Here is a 20,450-nt window from a genome sequence, read left to right as displayed (position 1 = left end):
GTACAGGTGTGGGCAGAGTCAGGCAACATCCACATCATAACAGTATTCATAATAACATTCATTCAGCATTCATTTTTTGAAGCCTCTGTAAACCTGGTCTACAATATCAAGAATCAATATGTGGTATTAAAGCCGGGTGTCTTAATAAGGTTTTTACAAACATCTGGTTGAAAATAAATGTTCATAAATATTATGGAGCTTAGTTAAAAAAACACTTTTTTTTACTATCTAGTAATGTCTATAATATTTTTATATGATATGTGTCACCAAAACATGATTTTTCTTTTTTTTTAATATATTTTATAGTTTTGCATTGAACAACACATACAGTTAGACTGTGCCAGTGAAACGTTACATTTGCTTGTGAAAAATAGGTGTCAGGAAGAAGACATGAAGTGTCTTAGTGGAAGAGTAATAAAATGTCTGAAACCACCGCAGCTCAGAACGAAAGAGAGAGTAACATCAAAGTCAATAGACAGGGTGTTTGATCTCCCAAAGTTTTTTCCTCTCTATTTTCTTTTACATAACTCTGGCCCGTTTACACTCTGGTATTCATTATCCTCCTCTGCCCTTAAAATCATTTCAAATCCATCAGTCTGAGATGAAAAGGGAGAATGTGGCATTTAAGTTATACGGAATGAGAGATCTGTGCAGTGACCACTCCGATACACAACATTTACCAGCTAATATCACTTCATCTCTTACCAAATGACACATCATATGTGGGATCCTGCGTCGCATTGAATGACATGGTCGGTAGTGGTTGGATGTTCTGTTCTTAACATCCAGGGAGGTTTATGGCTCACTTCTTGACAAATGCATGAGAGAGATAAAACGCTTAGACACACAGACACCCGCTCCCTCCTCAAATAAAATAAATCAATAACTATAAAAGGGCAGTTATTAAAGTGTTGGATAGCCAGCATTAGGAATAAAACTAGGATGTTTGGCTGCTGTAAAAAGGCTTTCAAAGAAGTTGCAAGCCGCACACATCACTGATAAATTGATGGTGGGTGCTGATGTGGTAGGATGTCAGTATCAAACATGTGCTGGTATAGGCCAATAAAGACCAAAACATACTGGCAACTGCAGGACTACTCATTCACAGCTTTCTGAGATAGGGCCCATTGGTCAGGACAGAGGGAACATGGACAATCCAGGTCCTCAAGGGTCCTTTAAAAAAAAAAGTCCTCCAGGGAAACATTTTCCGTGGCATTAAGTTTTTCTAAAGAATTGTCAGGATATCTGTCTGTGGTTATAACTGACTTTGCTTTATGTTTGTGTATCAGTGTCACTTTGTGTTTTTATGTAGTAGAATGTCGGTATATGTGCGTGTGTACGAAGCCTCAAAGAGACAAGGCCACTTGTGCCCGTGGCGTCTGGTAGGAGCTCGTGACTGTGCCTGTTTAACTCCACTAACAGAGCACCGTTCCACAAAGCCCATCACGCAACCCACAGATGTCCCACAGGACAGACAGGACTGCGCCGCAACCAACAAGAAGCAGTAATAACCCCCCCAGCCCACACACCCCCGCACGCACACACACACAAGCAAGCAACAGAAAAAGTGCACAAGATCTAAAATGCACTGACACTCTTCAGATCATTAAATGTGGTTCCAAAGTTGACCAAAAAACATATTTTCTCATGTGAATCCAGTGGTATCAATACATGTTTTATATTATATAGCCTATAATATTTATGTTTATATTTATTTGCAGTTTTTTTCTGAGATGTCCATAACTAAGATTCTTGCCTCCTTCTCAGTTCAGTGGAGGTGAACAGAGTTGTTCTTATGTTGGAGAATACACATTTGATAATCTTAACATATTTTCTAAACAAAGGATGATCTGTAGACTATTGCCTTGGTAGGAATTACTTCCAAACTCAAAGATACAATAGGAAGTCATTAACTGGCCTTAAACAAACAACCAGAACATTGAAAATAATGAATTTTCTATATAATATATAATATATTTCATAATATACTTTCTATGTATAATAACCTCACAAGACCCCACTTTGAAAATACTGAACTATCCCTTTAAGATGGCCACTTAGTATAGATGTCAAGCATAAAAAGATGTGCCTGAGGAAGGCCTGATGAAAGTGTAATTAATCAGTATTTATTGGGCAAATTACACAATAAACGTTGTGTAGAATAATTTGATAATGGGGAACAATAGAGCAGTCTTCAAAAGAAAAATGTTAAAGTTATAAAATACTTATCAATTAATAATTGTTGGACTATTTTTAATTACAGTGTTTCTAAATGTGTTGTAATGAACTTAAATTGACAAAGGGATACGGAAACATGACTCAGCTTCAAAGTAAATAATACCCAAAAACTGTAGTAGCTAGCTTAGGGAATTGGTCAATTCACGAGTGTAGTAATTGTCTACCCTCAATACAAGCCAGGCATGTGGTTTACAAAACAAAATTGCAACTTTTGATACTTCTTATGTTCCGTTTTTTTATATATATATAATCAGATATGACTGAACGGTTAACTCTTCTGAGGCAGAGGTGACAATCAAGATTATTTTTGTATGTCTTTAAATTCTCAGTTAGGGCTACTTTCGAGAGGTGCCTGGAGGCCAACATGCAACGTGGACTCTGACTCTTCAAAGCCTCCGAAAGAAAATATATAAATACAAAACCATTAGCCGGCTTGTTTTCTTTAGTTAACATTTCAAACACAGAGTGGAGTGGATGGTGTTTTCAGCCCCGTCTCTGTAACTCAAATGTTGATGTTGTTTTTCTGATGGTCCTAGGGGCAGACTGCAGTGCCACAGCTGGAAAGCCCTCAGCTCTCTTGAAAAGATGGCTGCACAAACACACACCGAGTCAGGCAGAACACAGCCTCCTTTGGACCTGCCTGGACTTCCCTGCCGTTGCCCACTTAGATGAAAAATTTGCATTTGGCCCTCACCACAGCATAGCCACAAGCATAGGTTTCAATGTTAGCAAACGGGTGGAACCTATACAAACCCAAAGCTGTGGTATATAGCGTCAAAAAGAAAGACAAAGAACAGCCGATGGCACATCATCACAACGGACATATATCCATTCTCAAGCATGGGGGGGTAGTGAAAAACATTTGTGTTAGACACACAAAGAAGATTCTACACAGAGCCACTTGACAGAGAATTTAGGATTGAAGGGAGATCCTCTGTATAGACAGATTACCACTTCATTAAACAAGCCCAAGACCTCAAAGAGTTACAAGCCCTTGGACACGCATACCGCAGGGAGAGAGAGAGAGCAAAGGGATCCTCTGCCCACATGAGACAGTGACAGGCTGTCTGTCCCAGAGGTTATTACAATTCCAAACATTTATTGGAAGGAAATCAAAAGATGTGTGTCTTTGTGTCTCCCCTTCTTACTTCTTGCCCACAAAATTACATCCGAGCAATAAAAATGTTTATGTGTTAGGTATATAAATGCTTGGGAATAGCAGTTGGCGACTATTTTTGAACCCGCTGTGAGCTGAAATAACATCATAAAAACACACATGAATCAGTCAAATTATGCTCAGAAGGAAAATATAGCCTTTCTCTGTTTCAAGTAGCTATTATGAAAGGCAGAGACAGCAGTCAGGAGAACAATGCAAAGTGTGCAACTGCGACGTATGAACGGAATATATAGGCTGTAAAAGCCTTATGACGCATGGGCTTCAGCAGCATGAAGAAGACTATTCATGACACACATCAGTAAAAAGTGAGGAACATACTACGATTGTGGTCCTGTCGGTCAAATGTGTGAACACAGCCAGGTTAGCGGTTTGCCCACTCTTCTTATCTCTTTGGGATAGGCTAACCATAAGCTAGGTCACTTCTGGCTGTAACTTTATTTTTTACCTCACAGACGTGAGAGCAGTAACACAATTCTCATCTAGATCTTGGCAAAGTAAATGGACTCCACTTACATAGCACTTTTCCCTGGTTTTTCACAGACCCAGCTTTACAATGTTTTGTACACATTCACCTAATCACACACACACACACACACACACACACACACACACACACACAAATTCATACACCGATAGCAGCAGCTACCACGCAGGGTGCAAGCTAACTACCGGGAGCTATTTAGGGTTCAGTGTCTTGCCCAGGGACACTTCAACATGTGACGGGGTGACGGGGGATCGAAACACCAACCCTGCAACCCAGTGGACGACCACCTTACCCACTTCGCCACAGCTGCCCTGAAGTAATTCAACGTATTCTCCAAAAATGTCAAACCATTCCTTCAAAGCGGAGTCTTCTTATGCAAACATATACTATACAGGTCCTTCTCATATAATTAGCATATTGTGATAAAGTTGATTATTTTCCATAATGTAATGATAATAATTGAACTTTCATATATTTTAGATTCATTGCACACCAACTGAAATATTTCAGGTCTTTTGTTGTTTTAATACTGATGATTTTGGCATACAGCTCATGAAAACCCCAAATTCCTATCTCAAAAAATTAGCATATCATGAAAAGGTACTCTAAACGAGCTCTTAACCTAATCATCTGAATCAACTAATTAACTCTAAACACCTGCAAAAGATTCCTGAGGCTTTTAAAAACTCCCAGCCTGGTTCATTACTCAAAACCGCAATCATGGGTAAGACTGCCGACCTGACTGCTGTACAGAAGGCCATCATTGACACCCTCAAGCAAGAGGGTAAGACACAGAAAGAAATTTCTGAGCGAATAGGCTGTTCCCAGAGTGCTGTATCAAGGCACCTCTGTGGGAAGTCTGTGGGAAGGAAAAAGTGTGGCAGAAAACGCTGCACAACCAGAAGAGGTGACCGGACCCTGAGGAGGATTGTGGAGAAGGGCCGATTCCAGACCTTGGGGGACCTGCGGAAGCAGTGGACTGAGTCTGGAGTAGAAACATCCAGAGCCACCGTGCACAGGCGTGTGCAGGAAATGGGCTACAGGTGCCGCATTCCCCAGGTCAAGCCACTTTTGAACCAGAAACAGCGGCAGAAGCGCCTGACCTGGGCTACAGAGAAGCAGCACTGGACTGTTGCTCAGTGGTCCAAAGTACTTTTTTCGGAAATCAAGGTGCCAGAGTCTGGAGGAAGACTGGGGAGAAGGAAATACCAAAATGCCTGAAGTCCAGTGTCAAGTACCCACAGTCAGTGATGGTCTGGGGTGCCATGTCAGCTGCTGGTGTTGGTCCACTGTGTTTTATCAAAGGCAGGGTCAATGCAGCTAGCTATCAGGAGATTTTGGAGCACTTCATGCTTCCATCTGCTGAAAAGTTTATGGAGATGAAGATTTCATTTTTCAACAAGACCTGGCACCTGCTCACAGTGCCAAAACCACTGGTAAATGGTTTACTGACCATGGTATTACGGTGCTCAATTGGCCTGCCAACTCTCCTGACCTGAACCACATAGAGAATCTGTGGGATATTGTGAAGAGGAAGTTGAGAGACACCAGACCCAACACTGTGGATGAGCTTAAGGCCGCTATCGAAGCATCCTGGGCCTCCATAACACCTCAGCAGTGCCACAGGCTGATTGCCTCCATGCCACGCCGCATTGAAGCAGTCATTTCTGCAAAAGGATTCCCGACCAAGTATTGAGTGCATAACTGAACACAATTATTTGAAGGTTGACTTTTTTGTATTAAAAACACTTTTCTTTTATTGGTCGGATGAAATATGCAAATTTTTTGAGATTTTTGCTTTTTCTTTACTTTTTTGCCAAAATCATCAATATTAAAACAATAAAAGGCTTGAACTACTTCAGTTGTGTGTAATGAATCTAAAATATATGAAAGTCTAATGTTTATCAGTACATTACAGAAAATATTGAACTTTATCACAATATGCTAATTATATGAGAAGGACCTGTATATAGCAACAGCAAAAGTCTTCATGTCATCTGATATTGGACAAGTCACCCTATTTGCTAAGACACCTGTTTGACTGAATTGCATTTTTCCAAAGTGCAATTTTCATTAGAAAGCTGTTTTAGTTGAGGCTGAGCATGCAGCTTGGACATTGGAAGCGGATTTTTTGACTCGGATCCATTCAAAGACAAGAAACAGATGAGCGGTGACATGGTGACACCACACTACAGAAGAGAACCAGGCCTGTTCTCACTTCAAAAGGGGGCCAGGGGGGGATGCTTTAGAGAAATCACACCGGCAATAAACTACAACAGAAGTTCATCGCTGTTCCGCGACATGAAAGGGATTTTCAAAGTTACGTCCTCCTCGAGTCTCTCTCTCTGCCCTGACTCTACCCCTAAACAATGTTCCTATCAGTGGAAGGGTTGGTGTATGGCGCTGCTCAGGCTGTTTACATGGCAGGTGTTACCATGGGAGAAGTCTACTTACAGTATTTTACATTTCAAAGACAAGAGGACATCACGCTGCTGTTTTTTAAAATAAAAGGAAGGGAAGAAAGCAAGATTTCTAAAACAGGGAACATTTAGGACAGTACTCCAATATAACCTTGCTACAAGTTCTATGAATGATGAGCCGACTTTGAGGTGCCTTTTAATCCTGTCATCCCTCCATTTAAATGACAGAAATTGAAATAGTAAATATACAGAGGACAGTTGTAACCAATGGTGTTTATCTTGGCATGGGGGGTAAATTACATCTCAGACAGCAGCTGAAAACGCTCCTCCCTTTCGCATGACTAATTGAAGTATTTACAGAAGGGACATGAAAGAAGTGCACCGTCCTGACTCCTGTCCACCAAAACACACGCTTGTAAGACATCCAACCTCCAAAAGGATAACTATGAAAAACAAAAGACAATACCGACTAAGGTTGCATAATGAAGAGACAGGCCTGACAAAAGAGAGACAACATTTTGTCACCTGGAAGAAGTTGTGGTTGCAGGTTGTTTTGGACTCCTCACCGGCCGGATTCATCACAGTAAGGATTCTACTGACAGAGTCAAAAAGGACCTGAAACACTGACTGTCATTTCAGTGAGCGGGAGAGAGCATGGTTGGAGTCTGGATTCTCTCTTGCTTTCTTTACAAAGCAAAGCTGTTGCTTACATTTAAATGTCAGGGGAGTCCACAGGGAGTGAGGTGCTTTCAGAGAGAACAGGAGCAGGGTGGAAAAGATGACAGGTGACAGAGCCTGCAGTCGGTTACTGTGGCTGGTAGTCAGAGCTAGAATCCTGAGTAGTGACAGCTCCCTCCTGAGGTGGCTGTTTGAAACAGCATAAAGCTGCCGATACACATCCCATGTTTGACTATTTCATTTAAGATTCAGTATCCCGTGAACTAACTGTTGATAAGTGGTGAGTCTCTGTTACGATGGGGAGGGCTGATGTACAGGGATTAGTTCCACACCTGGTCACACTAGATTTGCATCTACCAGCAGGTGTTCAATATGAATCATCAGCACTTTGGCTTTAACATTACTCCACGTCAGTAATGAGTGAAAAGCGTTCAACTTTATTTACTCTGTTTCCCCAAGTGTGGATCAATAATAGATAATGAAAAGAAGATGTTAAAAAGCTCTAAGTACTGAGTATCAAGATTTGACAGAGGAGATTTCAAGAAGAAACAGTTTAAATAGTAATATTGATTATGTTTATTATGAATCTGAGCAGCCGCCATTTAACTTGTAATTTCAAGTGCATATGAAGTAATGTGAAGGTATATTTAATAGCACAATACAAACTTTAGGTCCAACAATTTTTATTTGACTTTTTTCTAGATATTTTACTGCCTACTGCAAATTGCATCCGTTAAATAATTTGTGAACTAAAAAAAAAATGATTAGGCTATGAAATGAAGAGCACATGTAGTAAGACTCATTTTGTATTCATTTTGCCCTGACACATTCCACAGCTTCCTTTGATTCTGGCTCCTCATAATGTGGCATTCAGTCTGCGCTGAAAGACAAATTAGAGGTAGAGATGACAAAAGCATTCTGCAAATTACAAGGCTTTTTGGTGTTTACTATTCTGAGCTCCAAAGTGACATTCAAGCACAGCAGCTTGCAAATCGCTTTTTTGGCTTTTTTTCATTTCTTCCGAAAAAAAAAGAAAAATAAAGAAAATACCACAGCCGACTGGAAATACAGAGTGAAAAAAAAGAAACCCTTAATTATCACTGAGGATGAAGAGACAGAGAAAGAGAGAGAGAGAGAGAGAGAGAGAGAGAGAGAGAGAGAGAGAGAGAGACAGAGAGAGAGAGAGAGAGACAGAGAGAGAGAGAGAGACAGAGAGAGAGTGAGTCCCCATGAGGAACATTCATCTGCTCATATTCATTTGTCCCTCACATACTAGAGCGGTCGGCTCTGGCCTTGTTTGGCAGAACTTGTCAACAGTCATACCAGTAATGACTATATATGCCGATGTCAGTTGTCGAGCCCTCAGTGACATTCTCTGGAGACTGTAATTCGCTCACACCGGCTGATTTAAAAGAAAACATGATTACGATAGCTTTGTAACACCATTCTCAAAGAGTTCACCAGCTGTGACAGCGGGTTGGGCTTGTGTAAGCCAAATACAGATTGAGAATTGACAATTGTTTCAATTGATATGCATGTGAGAATCGATATTATCCATGCCTCATTTTGCAGATGTGATTTGTAAGTCCGCCGCCATCTGGACTGATCACGTTCCTTACATGCTTATTTCAAAGATAAAAGAACATCCACAAGAGAAGAAAAAAAAGGCTTCTGCAGGTACAAGAGAATCCACTGAAAAACAAAACAGACTCTATTCTCTGATGCACAGTATAATGCTGATACACTGGTGTTACATTCTCAATTGCTACCCTAGTTTGTTTCATCCTTCACGTTTGCTAATACACCTCAAATAGTGGCATTTGTTAAATAAGTAGCCTACTGTAATAATCTCAGGGCCTCTTTGTCCGCATGTATCTTTTCATCAAATCAAACATGGTTTAAGTTGGACTGTCTTTAGCCTTCACTCTTCAAATAAAGAACCAAAACAAAAACAAGTTGTAAATATTCTATTATTATTATTATTATTATTATTATTATTATTATTATTATTATTATTATTATTATTAACAATAATATTATTATTGTTAATAATAATAATAATAATAATAATTATTATTATTATTATTATTATTATAGGCTATCATAAACTATTGCTGTTATCTGTCAACAATATCTTGGCCCTGATCAGTTGCTAGGCAACGAGGAGAGAAGTTATTACCCAGAATGCCCCATAACACCACATGCCGTTTCTATCCTATCCTACAGCTTATGACGTATTTCCCAAGAAGACATCAAACTACTCCATTAGCTATTGGAGGTCACGTTTATCAGTTTGGCCACTAATATATGTTTTCTTGACTCACCACAACGCTCTACACAAGCAGTCCCCCACACATCTCCTTTGATTTGGGCTCAGAGGGGTTCAAGTATCCTTGTGTGACAGCTTTCATCAGGAAGTCATGCCCCACGATTCCTCGACCTCTGCCATATGGTGGTCTATCTGTGTGTGAGTGTGTATGAGTGTGTGTGTGTGTGTATACGTGTGTGTGTGTGAGTGTGTGTGCGAGTGTGTGCGAGTGTGTGCACGGCGCACATGCTAAGATGCCTGACCATCATTGTATTTCCCTTCAGGCTCAACCTCCCTCCTCTCAAGTGGAAATCAAAGGCCTGCATTTACAGTTATCTCTGCTTGGCTGCGCCACGGAAGTAATCACTGCAGGTCAGGGGTCAGCGCTCTGGCCCAAGACAGAAACACAACTGACTGACATTGACTTCAAAGGAAAAGTGATCCTCTGACAGACTGTTGTTTTAGCCGGGACCTCTGGATATCATAATCAGGAGGGTGGAAGGGGACAGTATGAAGAGGGAGAGTTTGTTGTAAGGATGGGGGGGGAGGGGGGGCTGTCTCAGAAGAAGAGAGAAAACTACTTTGAATAATTAGCGCCATCAACATCAAAGAACAGGCTAACGTTTGGTCTGCATAACCTCTGTAACACAGAAACGGAGCAGCAGCAACAACAACACAACAACAACAACAACAAAAAGCGTAATTTTATTCCGTCCTGTTGTTCTTCCTCCGGTTGGTGAAACCCAAAACCATGTCAAACATAATGGAAAATATTTGAGGTCTTCTTTTATTAACCAAGAGCGGCTTTGATGTTTGACGTCTTTATTTGTTTTAGAAGAAGAAAGGGAAAGGGGGCAATATGGCATGAGAGCGATCTTCTTTCGGAGAGAGAGAGCACACGAAAAAAAAAAGAGGCGGAATGAATGATATGAGCGTAAACCATGCTTGTTCATTCTACATAATCAATTAAACATCATTATCGGCTCTTTCAAGATGGGCCAGATCAAAGACAAGTAGGGAATGATCAAAGTGACAGCATTTTGTTTGAGCGCCCTTCCCGCTATACCACGTCCCCGCTCTCCAGCAAGTTCACTGACGCCGCTTTGCTAGAGATCTGATGGACTACAGTGAGGAGTCTAGCTAGCTGCTTTGCTTCAGTGTGTGTTTTACTGATGCACACTGATAAATTGAGTCAAACTTCCTGTCATATTTGCATTTGATCTGTGTTTTGTTATTTCTTGGCATTGTGAAAGACTAAAGAGGCCTGGGGAATGTTGGGAATTGCAGATTTTTTTAGAACAATCTGGCAAACTGAAAAAAAAACTAACTGTTCAATGTTAGTGGCTCGCAGGGGTAACATAAAACAGCTCTGTTATTGTAGAGTAGGAATTATACACACACCACTATCATTTGAATTTCACCCCATGAAGCTAAAACATTATCTATTATTATCTGACAGATGTGACAATCGACCAATACACTGTGGAAAAGAGTAGGTGGCCTGCTACTTTCACCACCTCAATTTAAGTGACGTGGAAGCAGGTTGATCTTTCAGTGGCCTTTATTAGACTGAGAAAGAAAGCCACTCTTATTGTACATGTCTGTAAGGCTGGGAAATAAATTTGCTCAGTGTTGATGCATTAGCTGTGCAAAAAAAAAGTCCAAAACAGCATTCCAGCTATCAAAGGCACAAACCACAGACCGTCTTGACTGAGTGTATGTGTTCAGCAACTGGACACTTCAAATACAAACGCAACGGCATGAAAAGGAGCCTTCCTCAGCTTGCTGGGTGCAAAAACAGGTGTAGGGGGGTGAGTCTTTGGGGACATAGTGTCAAGAGGGGAAGGGCAAGGGTGGGGCAGCATCACAGCGAGCGTAAGAAAAGTCAGCGTTTCAGGGTGGTCAACCGGAGAGTACAGGAGGTCAGGGAAACAGTGTGTGTTCTATCTACACCATGTCCACACCATCCACGTCTCATCGAGAACTAACTGACACTTAGCACCATTCTCAACTCTTCCTCACCACTGAATTGGTGCAAGAAGAACACTTTTTTCATATGGCCATTTACTTGTCAAGATGTCAGGAAAAAAATATTGTTTTAAAGGGGCTCAGAGTAAATAAAATGGTGGAGCATTTACAGATGCTCCAACATTGTCAGGTCAAGTTTCTTTAAAGAGACCATTAGATAATGGTCAGAGGCTTGTATGCACTAATACATATCCCCAATTACCACCATGAGATGGTATTTGTAGTATTGCAAAATAGCAAATAAAAAAAAATACTTTCTACAAAATACAATCTTGGTAGCTATACATGAACAAAAGCAGATAACAGGAATGCTTGACCCCGGAATTCCACTGGCTGCGCGTGCGTTGTCCAACGGTTTTGCTCCGTGCGCCCCATGTCCGTCAACACCCACCGGCTCCGTTTTCAAAGCAGGCACGGCCAGTTCTGCTGAACAGCTGGAGTCGCGAGACTGAGGAGTTCCCGCAGTAATTAAAAGTGAAGGGCGATCGCTCTTGATAATATGATTCTATATGTGCTAAATTGATGCAGTCAGCTCCGGCATCCAGCAAAAATAGAAGCAGTGCGTATTTCACCGGACAGCTGGAGCAGCAGCGGAGCAGAGAGACGGTGCAGCAGAGCTGGTGGACGCTCACACACTGACTAAAGTAAAAACCTGGCAGCTCCGATGCCGTGCTGGAGCGGAGAAGGACCGGACAGGCAGCCGGTGGAATTAGGCCTTTAGAGCCAGTTATAGAGCAGCAAGTCCGCTCAGATCATCTGTGTAAACCTGTCAAAATAACCTTGGTTGTACAAGACTTTGGTGTTGCCTAAGGCCCTGTTTCCACCTGGGATTATGTTGTGATTTTGGTAATCAGATCACAAGTGGCCAGCTCTCAGTCCGTGTGTTCACACCTAGCAGTTCACATGTGACTTCTTTGTCCAGCTGTGATCCGATTCCATTTACCCGCTCTGTATGTAAATCAACACGTACATCATTTCCGTTTGCATTGGTGTTACTGTTTTTAACCGGTGGGGTTCAAACAAGTAAACATACAGGGCTGTACAGTGCCACAGTTTTAATCGCATTTGCTATTAAAATGCATTACATGCAAAGATAATTACAAGTCTAGGTTGGCGAGATATGCTACTGTCTCATTTAGACAAGGAGGAGCGTTGCACAACACTGCTTAGAGGGCTCTACATTAACACTCGACAAATGCGGGTAAATATCATAGATCTAGTATATAAAAGTAAAAACTCTTAGGCAAGTAAGTTATTACGCCACTTTGGCTGGTGAAAGATTGTTGCTCGCCGGGCGGCTTTTCTAACGTCTGCTTCTGATACACTCTTGTCACCACCACCAGTACACAGCTTTATATTAATGTGCGAACAGAATATTTCCTGTGCGCCTTCACATTAAAAGCCTGTTACTAGCCAAATGCGAGTTTACTTTTATTTTTAAGCAGATAAGAACAGGAAGTCGCTGCCTTGCAGCGCACTAGTCAGTAGCAGTGATTTCCGTGTTTTCAGATTTACACAGTGAAATGAAACCAGAGGACAGAAAGCTTGTCATTTGCAATACTGACGGATGCAAATAACGTTCATGAGGCCTCTATAAAAGCTGCATGAACGCCAGTGATGCATTTGCAACGTATTTCCGCTCAGGCAGGGGGCGGCAGTTGAGTAGGAGGTCCCTAATGTGGACAAGAGTCACATTGCTGTTTACAATATTATTTGAATGCGGACACATCGGACACAAGCGACGTAAACAACCTCCGAATGTGGTTATTGTGATCAGATCAAATCAGATGATAAAGACAAGTGGAAACGGGGTCTTAGTCCATACGTTTTTAACACTGCACATTATAGGAGCACAAGAGAGAAGACATTTGATCTAAAAGCCAAGTGGTGTTCTGTTTTGTCTGTAACTATTCACACACATACCCATTAATTCACACACACATACGGGTTATAATGGATTGGATTTATATAGCGCTTTTCAAGGCACTCAAAGCACTTTACTGGGTTCCAGGTTCCATTCATTCACACACAGTCATACTGGTGGTTGTAAACTACGATAGTAGCCACAGCTGCCCTGGGGTTACTGCTGAATCATGCCAACGAGGCCATTTTATCCGCGTCAAACCCCGGCAGAGGTGACGTCCCATCCAACAGGATTCACACGCTCCCCGCTCTCCGGCACAAAGGGGCAGAACAACAATATTATGGTGTCCACTGAGTGCTTACCCCCCCAGGAAAAACACTTTCTGTGAGAGTGGGCTCAACCAACCTTTTCTCTCGTATAACAACACAAAGCAGAGAGTGTATTCCGACAGCTGCTGCCCGGGTGCCCTGTGGAGAACAGAAGGAGAGCTTTGAAGATCTTGACCTTCTGGAACAATAAAACGCAATCATCAAACACTCTCCTGAGACAGACTGCTGACCCACAGATCCAAGTGTCTGCTTGAGATAATTCATATTAGACTGTAGGGATCACTTTGTATGTGTTTGATGCTTGGCAGGGGAGCAGATAATATGGATCTGCAAGCTTTCCAATGGCCCTGACTGACAACAAGCGAAGAAGGGTTTACTACTGCCACCTGAGACCGAATCTTACCACATTATTGTGCATTTACCTGTCAACCTACAATGTGATTTCAGCATCACTGTATCCATTTTGTCCAATACATGTGTCTGCTCAAGATTTAGCATTACGGAGCCCTTTTTTTCAATTATTTGTCATCCAGAATCAAAAGCTCACAATGACTCAAACAATGAGTCAACAAAGAAAAATAATCTAGCAAAGCATCATTGTACCAGGACCAGGCATGTTTTTCAACTGAATAAGAGTATTTCCCAAAATGTCAAACTTTACCATCAAAGTTCTGCTACTAATACAGAATTGATCACAGATGGGTGCTGTGCTGGTATTGGATTTATGACTTTAAATAAGTTTCTACTCATGATGTAGTGAATTGTACTGGGAAAGAGATCAGGGGGGGTTGAAGGGTAAAGTGACTTCAAGGTCAAGGCAAGACCTCCTTGCCTTTGATTGCAAAAGGAGGAAGTGCTGCTATTTACCGCCAGTTTTTTTAGCACTGAGTAAAATGGAAGCAGAGCACAAACAAACCTGCTGGTGGTGACCAACGTTAGGAAACATCGTTCTGATCTACAGCTCCCATGCACTTACAGTATCCACAAGCTTATGCTGTCACAAGACCTCAGTAAAAAATAGAAAAACACAAGCCTTTGATCTTATATAACCTTACATTGGGATAACTGGCAAAAGGTGTTGCAGGGCAGCGATGCCAGCTGGGTCTTCTTGCTCATCGCATCGGGGTCCGAAGGCCCCCTTGTCTCTGTCCACATGTTAATCTTTACAGGGCACTCAAGGAAGTGGCGTTGACAGCCTAGATTTGAGGTCAGGAGGGGGCCAGGGGTCAAGCACTTCCCGCTGACATGAAAGCACATTCAAGCACACCTTGCTCTTGGTATCTGTTGTCCACCCCCCTGACCATCTGTACCTACATAATCTGGTGCTCATCGGGCCCAAACAAAAGCCATGTGTTAATTACCTTTGAAGGTGTAATGACTTCAGGGCCGCAACCGATCTTCATCTGGTTTCAAAGCGAGGGCCAGCGTACAGGTTACGCTTCAGACACGTTACAGTTGTCTTCTGCCCTATACCTGCCTTCTGCGCTTTCATTTTATGGGGATAACCATGCCTTTTGGTTTCCCTAGGACTTGAATCCTGTTCCGTATCAAATGCAGGAGGTACACAACAGCTTTTGTGGACTCTTGAATGAGTAAATTAAGGAGAAAGCTCTGACACGTGAGAATTAGGCCTACACCTGTCCCCCAGATGTGAGGGCATTAACTTTGACGGAATTCCATCGTATTCTCCTGATGTTTTGCCTTAATTGTTTAATTAGTCCTCACTTTAAGAATATTACATCAGAGCAATAGGGTCTTGAATTGAGTTGTATTTTTTTCTTTATTAAGATGCATCTTTGTCTCAGTTTACATACCTACAGTGAGAGGAAATGTGGGATTACTTCCCCACTTTTTTCGGGGAGTGACCAGAAGGAACCCACATTCCCTGATTCCAGTGTTGTAAATTATTAACAGATCAAAACCAGATAGTCATAGCTAAATGCGCTGCTAGCAATCTGCTCATTAGTCATCACAAAAACAAGATTATGTGTCCTGATGACAGCTATTCTTGCACTCTTTGTGAGTAAAGCCTGAGTAACACTCAGAAAATGACCACCATCTTCCTGCCACAGGAGATAAGTAAGAGGGTGCCATACAATCCCAAACAGATAGTTTACCTTGGTTTGAATAAATGTTTCCACTTGCCAACCATACAGGTGACCTCATAAGCAGAGATGAGATCTTTGTGGGAAGACACCCATATTTCAATGGCTTAGGTGGCTTTGTAGGAAGTAGTAGCCTACTGCACTGTGGTTAAATTGACTTCACTGTATATCAGGCTGTGTTTCTAATTAGATCACTCAATGATAATGGTGGCCAAAATGATTAGAACACGTGACAGATCTGAAAATATTTACCTTTTTTTTACCTCCAAAACATGATTTCATTTAAAAATGTTCATGAAATATGCAGATGGTTGTTCTGAACACAACACATGATAAAGACGTAAAGACGCTGTTGTAGCATTAGTCATTGTAGTGTTGATCTCGTCACACAGCTCTCGTGAGGTCTCTCTTTGGTCCTTAAGACTGAGAATTTAGAGATGCTTCATTTCTCGGTCTGAAAGTTTCTTCTATTACATCTCCCCTTTGGGTTCTGGTGGGAATTGGTGGCATGGGAAATATAAGGAAATTGAAAATGACCTTAATCTGACCTTAATCTCTTTATCGTGGCTCTATTCTATTTTTTATAGAGCATAATGATGATTGTGTTGATATTTCATTAGTTTTAAGAGTATTTAAATGGCCAATTCAACAGAAACAACTGAAATGCCAAGTGTTCTAATAATGGTGGCCACGACTGTATACTTACAGGTGCTTGGAAACGGATTTGGGCTGTATGCATCTGAATACATCAAAGAAAGTTGCGCACTTGCCTATCCCACTTCAGCCTCTTGAAGATATGCAGCCATTCTCTACATCCTCATAATAAACAAACACTCTGTAATCCTTTCAAAAGGTTTTTGGTTCCCCTTTTGAAAAATCCTTAACTGTACTTTCCAGTCAGAAGATGGTCGGGGGCCCACAGACACCTCTTGATCCTCAGGGCATCCACAGGAGAGTCTTCAGATGTGGGGAGGAGAGGCCGCCTGCCTCCTGACCTACAGGTGAAGACAGACAGCGGTCCTCTGAAGCTAGAGCTGGGCAGAAAGGCAGCGCTGCCAGCCAGTGAAGTTGGTTATAAATATCCACCCCACATGGCAGTTTCCTCAGTTTCCTCCAAAAGCAAACATTTCAGGTTCTACCTTGTAATTTATCACTGTTTTCTCCCCCATGGAGGGAAAATCAAGGGAGGGGAAATGTTGAGTTGAAAGATTGCAGTGTGTGAAGTTGTTTTGATTTTCCGTGTTTGATTTATTTTCCGGCGTTACTTATGAATATTTATCAAGTTCTGTGTGGTTGTACTAGCATCACTAAGTACACTGTAATCCCTGTCATGAGAAGCCATCTTGAGAAATGCCTCTTGCAGAACAACGCCTGACAAATCTCAAGGCAAATACCTCAGAGTAACAATAAGCACACTGTAAGCTTTGAATATAAATACTGTATGTATGTCACACATGCTTAAGTGTGTCTCAGATGTGCGCTTCTTTTCTTTGGAGACTAAGGGTGTGAAGGCAGGGATGATGATTTCAGATTCCTGGGAGAAAATTCCCAGGCCTGGAAGAACCTGTGGAAAGTAATCAAGTAGCAAAGTGATGTCATTCTGATCAAAGGCAGCCTGTCAGACAGTTGGCGACTATGGGTGCTCTTTGGCATGGGCCACAGCCTGCTCTACACCAAAATATGACATCAAAGCAGGTACCAGGCCAGCCCAAGAGGCTGGCACCGATCATTGTCTTCTTTGATTACAGTAGCCCCATCTTCTCGCTGAGAGGATAAAATAAAACGGCTGCTTGGTGCTAAGAAGGTGTCAAAAAGAATGAGGCACAAACCATGGTGTCCTAGTGGCTCAGTGAACGCAAGCACATACCGTGTACTCACAACATTATGGGCCAATTTCCCAGACAGGGATTACGTCTAGTCCATGACTACAGGGTTTTTAATGGATATTTCCAAAGAATTTTGTCTATTGTTTAATCCTATACTCTTCATGTGAAGATTCTTCAATGTCTTTATTCTCAAATAAAGATCTTGTATAATTGAATAATGACCATGTTTTACAGCAGGGTGTGGCTTTCACAATGATTTCCCCCAGAGAGACTACCAGGTTATAGGACAGCAAATGAATATTATGTTGTGGCTCTACTGTCATGACCTGTGCTAAGGGCTTGTCCATGTCCTTTGGCAAATCTGTGTCATAACTAAACATTTCAGAGACAAAAGAGCCGGATTCTCCTCCTGGAGATGAGAATAAGCAAAGGGGAAGGATGGCTGCCGCCTCTCTGATGATAATAATAGCAGGTTTCCTATGGTAATTGTTCTTTGCTCCCTCCACTGTCTACCTGGCAGAGGGGGCATTGCGAAGGGTGATTCAGGCACTTGGCATGAATGGAAAAACTCCTGGAGGAAAGGCCACACACACACACTCACTCACGCAATGGCACCTCCAAGACAGACGCGTCCACCTCACGCATCTCCCTGTACGGCAACCACAGTCCCACACACATGCAGGCAAACACGCGAAACATGAATGTACCACGACCCTGACAGACACAACTATCCATGTTGACTACTACGAATGACGTGAGAAAGCTGTTTACAGGCAACAGCAGCTATTTGGCAATCCTAATTCCCATGAGAGATCAACAACAAACAGGTGACCTGTCAGCTAAACTATTTGATTACCTCTTGGTGCCAGACCGAACTCTAATGCAGGCTGTCCTATCTTGAAAGAGTTCATTTTTATCAAATAGGGCATCATCTGTAACCAATAGACGTCCTACTCTTACGAAATGAGAGCCTGCTCGACAGATGTCTCCTGCCCCTCTTACTCTGTCTTACTCCCCATTTACATCCACATCTTAAATGGCACTTCTTGACTTAAGTCAGGATCAAGGTTGTTTACTGATTCTCTGGGTAATATCAGGAACATGTGGTTGGGGGGCACATGAAAGGGACTCCACAGTGAGTTAACTACCCAAGCCCACTGTACATGTTTGTTTTGGGCTTTTAAACAATGGTTTCAACATGAAATGAAGGGGATCTGCTTCCGGAGGTTTGACTCAAGGTGACATTGAACAGAAGCTGAAGGACAAAACGTTTTCAGAGGGGCGGAGAGCCTTAAATGTCAAAGCTCTCTAACATTACAGTCAGATCGACTGTCACTGGAATAGTGTAGTCATTATTCTATATATTTGAATACAATATTAGGTTTTTAACTGCAGTATTGCCACTATTCTTACCTAGCTATGAGAGGCAATACATCAAATGTCAAGGATTTATGATTTTAGAGATAAATGTTGGAGAAACACAGGAAAGTGACACAACTACAATATACACAGACACTCTGAAGGTTTCAACAACTTCTCAACTAATTGATAACACCTGAGTCATATTCCAGACATTTACAGGTCCCTTTTGGTCCTGGCTCTTAGCATACTTCCACACTTGAACACTTTGTGGTATAATACCACTAAGTCTCAGGCTTTGCTGTTGTGACCTTCATGGGATTTAGTGCTGCGGTTGAGTCACAATCCCTAACCTGATATCATGTTTTGTGCCGGTGCAGTGTAGAGAAGATGTAGTTTGTGCGCTCTGTGTAAGAGAGGGTGGCCATTTAAAGGAATTTTAAGGAAATTCTTTTATGAAATATAAAAGTTTTATAGATGGTGATCTCTCCTTTGTTCTTCCAAGGAGGACCTCCACCTGTTTCTGATGATGTGAGCCAGAGCCTGTCCCCTTTCAAGAGGCTGATCCCTCCTGATCTCTTTGATGTAACCTGACCTAACAGTTCCAACTAGCGGGATTTGATGATCACGGATGGACCCTCGACAACAGCATGTGCAAATCAAAACTAACAGGCATGGGGAGACGGAAGATGGGGAAGTGTGAGCAGAACTGGCAGGCTGCGCAGACGGAGAGATGATGTGTCTAAACGCCAGGCAGGCAAACGGTCACATGATCAATGCTGCCAGCCCAGACTTAAGCAGTAAAACCTGTGGATCTGTGAGGGCACATGCAACTGATCGGAGATGAAAGACAGGCTTTGACTTTCACAGGAGGGCCTGGAGTCGGGGTGGGGGCTCCGGGGGCTACGTGAGCTATGGGGGCACTTCTGAGGGACTGCCATCAGAACAGCTGGGTCATTTTCAAGTGACCTAAATCTAGGATTAATCCATTCGGACTTGCATGGTTAAATGTGTGTCTGCGCTGCACACAGACGATGGGAGGCAAAGAAAAAAGGGAAAGAGAGAGAGAGAGAATTACCAGTGAAAGCCAGAAAGGCTTAGCGCTTGGAGTTCAAACAAGGTGCACAGCAGAGAACCAACCACTGTGAAACAACAGTAGCAAAGCTAACCAGTTGTTCTAACTCTGTCTTCAGCCTCATACTGTAAGGTAATAGTAACACACAATCTATCAAGTTTTCTCTCTGGGTCCAAACATTTGGAGCATCTGCGGCACTCACTTGGGTCAGACTCAGAGGATGTTTTCGACACACGGCCAGGGCATCTCTTCAAGGGTGTGTGTGTGTGTGTGTGTGTGTCAGAGGCCAGTGTCCATCTGTGAGTGATTTAAGGGTTACATTTCTGGGGATGACGTGTGATAAAACAGGGAGGTATGGGTCAAAATGACTAGGCTCCGTCTGTGACAGAGCCTCTCTTTCCTGGGCCCTACCACATGTTTTAATCTATACAAGCATCTGTTTGAAGTTCCCAATGAATACCATCAGTCCTGCCGGGGTGACTTCATATCCATCATACCTGGCTCAGAACTGTTGGACATCCGTTAGGCACACAGATTAACCACAGGGTTAGAGGTTTTG

The sequence above is a fragment of the Ammodytes marinus genome (genome assembly GCF_949987685.1).
Source record: "Ammodytes marinus genome assembly, chromosome: 16".
Taxonomy (NCBI): domain Eukaryota; kingdom Metazoa; phylum Chordata; class Actinopteri; order Uranoscopiformes; family Ammodytidae; genus Ammodytes; species Ammodytes marinus.
This window is presented reverse-complemented; position numbering follows the sequence as displayed.